Here is an 8766-nt window from a genome sequence, read left to right as displayed (position 1 = left end):
TGGCTGACCATAATTCTGATTACCTATTCGGCCACCACCTTGGCCACGTCAACGACCTCTACCTCGTCCTCTACCTGCACTTGTGTAGAAGGCCTACTACTTTGAACTGTTTTTGTTTTGTGAAGACTGTTGATCTTCACCCAAGTTCTTCTCTTCAATAATCAGCATTGACACCAAATCTGTTTAGGAATGTTTCCCCAAGTCTGAATAGACGTCTTGAACGCCTTGTATTGTGGCCCGAGACCATGTAGACACACTTCAACCTTATCATCATCATCACATCAACAAAAACACCAATAGATGAAAGGGATTCCACAATGCCCTTGATCTTCAAGGTGTAATCATTCAAAGACATTTTTCTTCTCCACAGTATGAAGCTCATTCTTTAACTGAATCTTTCGTACCTTGGTGTTGGTTTCATACAGCTTCACCAATGTGTCCCATGCCTCCTTAGGTGACTTGTGCCTCCTTGGCATCCTGTATATGCCCAATCATGGTGTCATGTATACTAATAGAAAGCCAATACATGACTTTCATTGCTCCTTGAATTCTTTTACATCTGCAGTAGTTGGATTAATCTCGGGTATCGCTAGTGCCTCCTCATGTTCACCTTCAATGTAGTCCCAGTAACCTTTTCCCATAAGGAAATTTGTCAATCTAAACCTCCAAGCATGGAAGTTGTTCTTGTCAAGATTCTTTGCAATAATCTGGTTTATTCCATCATTAGATATCTTGTCTACAACACAAATTTACCAAAAATAGCACTCTTGTTTGACCTACACAAACTACTGTATTCTCTGTATTAGCAGTACTATACTGCACCCAAACTCTCACACAACTAGTGAGCTCAATGTGCATACATACACCCAATGGCAACTTTGAGACCTCTTTGCAGTGACCTCTTTGCAGTACAAACAGTGTCTCCACACCTAAACACCCTTCTTTTGCAGTTCCAAAAACAGAGTTCTGCAGAGAATCGAAACTTACTCATAGTGCCCCTGAACGCCTGCAAACTCAAAAACGGAGGTCCAGACATGATTGAAATGCAATTTCGGCCCAAAAAATATATTACAACAAACAGATTCAATAGAGGACAGTATAGTTACCTTGTAGCTCTGCTCCTGTGAAGAAAGCTTCTCAATCGAAGTTTGTGCCGGTGCCTCCTGAAGAGCTCCTGAGGCAAGGGTGTAGTAGCCAACACGAAGGGGGAAGAATAGATGAAGCTCTTATCCTCATACCACTTCCTGTGCTTCTCTTTCTTGCCGCTCCACCCTTAGCATGAACTAGGCTCTGATACCATGAAAAGATGTAGGGGAGAAGAGAGCTTGAGCTCTTGCAAGCACACACACACTCACACAAACCTTAGAAGAGAACACACAAGGTGAGAGGCTGAAAATTCTACTTCTTCTTCACACAACAAAAGAGGTACAAAGAAGATAAAGTGACTAACACATATAATAGAGTTTATACAAGCGGTCCATAATGTGAACACGCTAAGAGGAGTGGGTAGGTGTGGACTAGTCAATGTAGTCCAACTGTAGAATCTCTGGTGAAGATATGTCGGTGCCAGTTACCAAATCCGCCAGTGATGTAAATGTCAAACGGTCATGCATGCACCTTGTGAGTGTTTGCTCATGTTGATCTTGACATCTCAACAAAGTGACCACAGACATCACCACCATCAGTAATACACATCATGTGTCCCCCCTCAAATGCAAAATCCATAGAGACAATTTTGCTATAAAACATAATTAGCTGAGGACAGATTAGCACCAGGATCAATGTCAGGTATAGAACTAATTGACAATCTTGATTCAGAGTACAAATCCTCTCCAGGATCAATGTCAGGCAAAGTAGCATCATGTAATTATGCATTAGATGAACCATCAGTAACAATCCTACATGTGATAACTATTCCCCCCTTTAATCGGTCCATTAAATTAGGAGCTTGTGTGGAAGCTGCATAGGTGAAAAAACCTAAATCATAAGCTGACACTGTAACCACATAATAGGAAGTTAGGGTGACCAAGATGAGTGACACATAACCAAATCAGTAATCTATAGGTCAAAAGATACAAGCAAAATCGATGATCGCACAATCTTTAGATCGACTCTACTGACATGGAGTCAGCATGTCAAAAGTTGACGTGGCATCGTAGGTCAGTAGGTTGGAAGCCTACATGGCATCAGCAAGTCAGTAGATCAAAAGCTGATGTGGCATCAATAGGTCAACACGTAAGAAGCCTGGAGTGGCATTAGCAGGTCAGCAAGTCGGAAGCTTGACATGGAATCAGTAGGTCAAAAACTAAATGCAGAGTCGTCAGGTTAAAATCAGCTAACTGACGACAGACGTGGAACCAGCTGATGTGGATGGACATTGAAGTAGCTAATGGACGGAATCTAAATTGACTAACGAACAACTGAGATTGAATTAGCTGACGAAAACTGAAAGTCAAATGCTAAATGCTGAAGGCGGATGTCCTAAATTCAAATGTCAAAAGTAGAGGGCTAAAGCAGAAAGACGATTACTGATAGGTAAACCCAGCGACCGAAGAGAGTAATTCTAACCAACTGTTGAATGCTACTGAAGGACTGAAAGCTACAATCAAATGTTGAATGCTGATGGTGGCTAAAAGCGAAATGCTGAACGCCAAGTGCTGAAAGGTGATTACTAGCTACTGACATGGAGGCTGCAATCAAATGCCAAACCTTGATGGCTGAAAACTGAATGCCGAAACCAAGCACTAAAAGCTAACTATGGAAAGCCTAGCCGAACATTGAAAGTAAAAAGCCGAGCGATGAATGTTGAAGGCTGAAGCTGAACACTAAATACTGTAAGCCAAGCATCGAATTCTCAAAGATGAATCCAAAATAGCTAAATAACTAAATGCTAAAGTCGAATACTTTAATGTGGAATGCCCAAAGTAGAATGGCTGAATAAGGAAAGCCAACCTACTGAACGGGTGACTAGGCAAAGCCGAGAGTAATACATCTGATGGATAAGGAAGTCCAATGCCATGAGAGCTAAAAGATAAAGGTTCAAGTTGACTTGGCAAAATCAACAGAAGTAGCTGAATAGCTTATCAATGTGATCAAGTCTAATTGAATCTGAAGTTGAATGCTGAATGTTTAAGTGCTGACTGAGAAAAGCCAAAGGCTGATTTGCTGACCAGGCCAAGCTGATGGATACATCTGATGGAGAAGGAAGTCCAATGCCGTGAGAGCTAAAAGATAAAGGTTCAAGTTGACTTGGCAAAATCAATAGAAGTAGCTAAATAGCTGATCAATGTGATCAAGTCTAATTGAATGTGAAGTTGAATAATGAATGTTTAAGTGCTAACTGAGAAAAGTCAAAGGCTAATCTGCTGACCAGGCCAAGCTAATGGATACAGCTTAATGGCTGACCAAGCAGAATCGACGGCCACAAAAGTCCAATGCCAAAAGGAGTTCCAAATGGCTAACCATGCATAATTGACAGACTCAGAAGTTCAATGCCAAAAGTTGAATGCCAGTATTCAGACAGCAGAAACAAATATCAAAAACAATAAAACTTGATGGATACAAAAATCCAATGCCGAAAGCTTCTCAAAGCGTAAGCTAACTGTAGTGCTAATGTGTGGGGTTGGCTAGAATGTACGGTAGCATAAAGAAAAGCTAACCAATGTAAAGAGGAGGTAAAAACCCTAGATCTGTGGAAAGTGAGTAGTGCAAGAGCTTACCCAGGCTTGTGGTGGCAAAGATGAATGGATGTACGTGGCGGCGTAGATGTAAAACACCAACAATGTACATGCATCACTGCTTCAGATAATAATGGCGAATGGCTTTGTGGCTAAGCTCTAAAACCATCTCTGAAAAGCCAAAAGGGGGCCACGCCAACGAGGAGAGTGACAAAGCCATGGCAGAAAGTCGAGGTGGGAGGAGGTGCGAATGTCAATGGTAGCTACCGACAGTTAAATGCGCACAAGTTTCAAAACCAAGACACCAAAATCGAGGCCGTAAACCTTAGCTCTAATACCAATGTTGAATATGCTATGCACACAAACACACACACACACAGTGTGACAGACAAGCTCAGAGAGCGAGAGAGGTGACGCTCGATGCTGGAAAGTACTCGATGATAATGATGGATAAGAAATGAGTGGGATACAAGAGTACTAATAGAAGTCCTATCCCTAGGGTTGATGTGGCTAAGACACGAGTGTGTTCACACGGGATGAAAGATTCCTCCCCCAGCCCTCTCAAGATGTCCAGTTTCTCCCCCTGTAATCAATCCCCTTTTAAGAATAATAACAGATCTTGTTTCTATCTGTTTTGGCCTAGAGAGAAAATGTTCTAGAGAGAGATAATTCAATTTCTAGATATCTTTGGATGAAAAAATATCCCTTCTTATTAAAATGATTTCCCTGAAATAGAAATTCAAAAAGAACTTTCTAGTGTGCACTTGGAATAAATTGAAAATAGGTAAAAAGGACCTTAGCCTGAGGGTCCAGATTTTCTAAAATTTTTGGATTAAGATTCCTATGGACCAATAAGATTAATCCAAATGTAGGGAGGAGATAAATTGAAGAATAAAATAAAATCCCCCAAAAATGAGTAAATACTCACATAAGATGAAGAGTTGACTAAGGACAAGGTTTATTAGTTAAAAAAGAAGAGATATTTAGAGGAATTGATGCATTTTTGACATCTCAATGTGGGAATTCCCCTCATGAAGGAGGCACCTATTTCACATGTGTGGATGAGTTTTAAACTCATAAATAATGAGATATTTTCATCTCTTCTCTCTCCTGTTTCAACCAGATCCAAAAAGTAAGCTAAACTGACCTAAAAATGGTCAAAAAGTGACCAAACTGATCTGGAAAATTCTAGAATCAATTTGCTTCCCTTTGTAAAAGCTTAATAGTGTTTTATGCACTGTTACTCTACTCCTCCCCAGAGCCAAAAACATCGAATTCTTTGATAATTCACTTGTTTTTGACTACTTCCTCTACAAAGAATTGGTGGCCGCTCTTGATCCAAGCAAGAGTAGAACCCTCAATCCCTCAAGCCAAAGGAAAGCTCACAAAACTCCATGTAAGTTAGAAATTCTACTTTTTTTTAATTCTATTCTATGGTTTTCTGATATTTTTTTTAAAATGTGAAATTGGATGTTATGCCTTGATGGAAAGGCTTCCCCCTTCTTTTCATTAAGAATTTCAGCCTTTCTTTATCCTAAAATGAGAAACAAATAAAATAAGTTAAACTTTTCCTATTTGATTGCTCTTTAGAAGTAAAAATTGATTAGATTAGAGTGTTTTAATTCATCTTGGGGTAAATTCTAAGTAGATTTAGAATGTAAAAATTGAGAAATGGTCAGCCATACAAAGGAAGTTATGGCAAAATTTTCTTAAATTTTGTGGAAATAAGTTTTATTTTTATGTTATTCAAAAAGAGTAATCCCCTCCGTTTGTGTATTCTAAAAGTGTTATTTTCATTCTATGCATAGAAAGATGCATATTGGAAATATTTTTATTATAAAAGCGTTATTTTTATTAGAATTAATTTCTATGCGAAAGATGCATATTGGAAATATTTTTTATTATAAAAGCGTTATTTTCATTAGAATTAATTTCTATGTATAGAAAGATGTATATTGGAAATATTTTTATTATAAAAGCGCTATTTTTATTAGAATTAATTTCTATGCATAGAAAGATGCATATTGGAAATATTTTTTATAAAAGTGTTATTTTCATTAGAATTAATTTCTATGCATAGAAAGATGCATATTGGAAATATTTTTTTATAAAAGTGTTACTTTCACCAATATTGTTTTTTATGCATAAAGTGATGCATAAAAGAATTTTTTTATTATAAAAGTGTTACTTTCATCAAATTTGATTTTTATGCATAAAAGAAATTTTTTTTATAAAAGTGTTACTTTCATTAAAATTGAATTTATGTATAGAAAGATGCATAAAAGATTTATTTTTATTTCAAAAGTGTCATTCTCATTAAAATTGAATTTATGCATAGAAAGATGCATAAACGATTTATTTTTATTTCAAAAGTGTCATTCTCATTAAAATTGAATCTATGCATAGAAAGATGCATAAACGATTTATTTTTATTTCAAAAGTGTCATTCTCATTAAAATTGAATTTATGCATAGAAAGATGCATAAAAGATTTATTTTTATTTCAAAAGAGTTAAAATTGAATTTACGCATAAGAAGATGCATAAAGGATTTAATTTTATTTCAAAAGTGTTATTTTCCTTAAAATTGAATTATGCATAAATAGATGCGTAAAGAATCTTTATATCAAAAATTAGAATCCTCTTAAATTTTATGTTAAAATTCTGTGAATAGAAGTGATGAGAATATGAGACGATAGATGTGATAAGATAAGATGTGAATCAGATAATGATTGAATGGATGGATGTGATGTAAATAGAGAGATGATGAGAATGTGATGTGAATCAGATAGATGGGAATGAATGGATGGATAGATGTGATGTGAATAGAGGTGATGAGATGTGAGGTGAATAGATGTGATGAGATGTGATGTGAATCAGACAAATGTGAATGAATGAATGAGATGTGACGTCATGTGAATCAGAATGTAAATGAATGATATGAGATGTGAGTGAATGTGTATGTGAAGAATGGATGTGAATGAGTATGTGAAATAATGGAGAAGGATATGTATGTGAAGAATGGAGCAAGAGCAAGAACGGTGCGAATGGTAGTCATCTGGGCCGTTGGAGCGAAGGTCTCATCAGCATAGTTAACAAACATGTTGCCCTCATGAATTTGTTTCCTTGAAACTCTGGAATATCGCCTGAGAGAACCAAGCGGAGGAGCAGAAGGAAGCTCACGTAACCCAGAATCACGAACTGTCTGAAAGTACCATCCAGGCATAGATCTGCTCGAACTCGCTGGAGGAGGAGCAGAGTCATCATCATTTAACTGAGAATCCACAACTGGAGGTGTAACAGAAGCAGAGGGAGGAGGAGGAGGAGGCGGCTGAGAAGGAGGCGGAGGAAGAAGAAGCTCACCACCCTCCTCTGAAGATGTAGTAGTCTCGTCGATTGAAACTGGCCTCTGGTAGAACTAGCAGTCACCTATCCAATTTTAATCTAGACAAATAACAAATGAATAGGAGCTAGAATGCTCGAGAACAAAAAGGAAAACGACACGCGTTGGCCCCAAAGCTTGGCGCCCCTTTCAGTATTTCTTTATTCACATTCAATGGAAAGTTTAACTGAGTACAACAAAGCCAGTCAAGGAAAGTAAACCTGCATGTCCAATTTGGCAGCCCTCAAGACCTCTTAGCATAGAGGATTCACATATAGATCTGTGTCCCACAAAAGCAACACACTGTGGTCTCCTCTAATCAACCAAGACAATACAATAGGGCAGCCTTGAGAACACATCTGGCTGTTCCATGTTCATGGCTTCAAACTCAGCCCCAGTACAAATCCACTGTCCAACTCTGTTTCCACCCTTCCGAAAACACTTCAATAAATTGCAAAATCATCAACTTTGCAAAACTCAAAAGTATACTTAGCTTTTGTTTGCTAGGTTCGTCGTTCAGAAGCCAAAAGAAATACCTCCTTAGCATACTCATAAGATATCTTGAGATATTGCCAGTGTTACGTGCACCCATGCACTGTGGTACACGGTGACACAGTGGCTCATCAACAGTGCAAGAAACATGTACAGAAGTAGTACCTTGAAAGGATATTCTGTCGTATGCCATGACCCCTTTGTGGGCCCCAGTCTGGGACATGTCAGGCAGCACGAGCTATGTAGGTCAGTCTCCCAACCAGAGGTCTGTCAGGTTAGTCCTCTCATCCCACTTTGGAGAATTCAGCAAGTAGTCATGTCAGCCTTAGGTTAGAATGCATTAGAGCACGTTAGATGCAGGGGCCAGCCCCAAGTCCACAGCCCCAAGTCCAATGCAAGGAGGGGACAGCCTTGTGAGGGGTGTCAAATACCTTCAGCCATCATCTAGGTCCAGTCGGCCAGGCCTGGGCCAGCAGTCGGCCAGCAGCGAGGAAAGCCCATGACCAAATTAGCATTTATTGCTATTTGATCCAAGCGTGTCAGCACCCTATGGACATATATAAAGGCGAGCCAGCCACAGTCCATAAATCATCAGATAAAGTCAAGTTCTCAATCATTAGTCAAAAATGTGTGCTTAGGCAACCAGCCTTTGCATACTTTCAGCATTCTTGTGCTTTCAAGCCCAAGGCATCCGAAGCTGAGTCTCTTTCTAGAGTTCTCAGCACACCACCCCTCCATCTCAGGCTGGTGTATTCTCTTCGAAGATAGCTTATCAACTGACCAGCATCCTATGGACATATAAAGGCAAGCTAGGCACAATCCATAAATCATCAGATAAAAATCAAGTTCTCAATCATCAGTCAAGCATGTGTGCTTAGGCAACCAACCTTTGCATACTTTTAGCATTCTTGTGCTTTCAAGCCCAAGGCTTCCGAAGCTTAGTCTCTTCCTAGAGTTCTCAGCACACCAACCCTCAGTCTTGGGCCGGTGTATTCTCTTTGAAGATATCTTCACAGTTTGCCTACAGATTATGCACAGTTCTGCCCAGTGTTTGGTCACTTTGTCCTTGCATTTGGCGGTCAGTCAGTCAATTGGTCTGCGTACTCGTGGACCCAGTTCAGCTTGTATTCAGTTCTCCAGAAGAAATAAAGCAAATACTCATGCTTGTGGGGGGGGGGGGGAGGTGGAGAGGGGGGACTTTAGTGGGAAATTTGGTA

Source organism: Cibotium barometz, chromosome 62 (genome assembly GCF_041138505.1).
Source record: "Cibotium barometz isolate CiBa-2024 chromosome 62, ASM4113850v1, whole genome shotgun sequence".
Lineage (NCBI taxonomy): Eukaryota > Viridiplantae > Streptophyta > Polypodiopsida > Cyatheales > Cibotiaceae > Cibotium > Cibotium barometz.
This window is presented reverse-complemented; position numbering follows the sequence as displayed.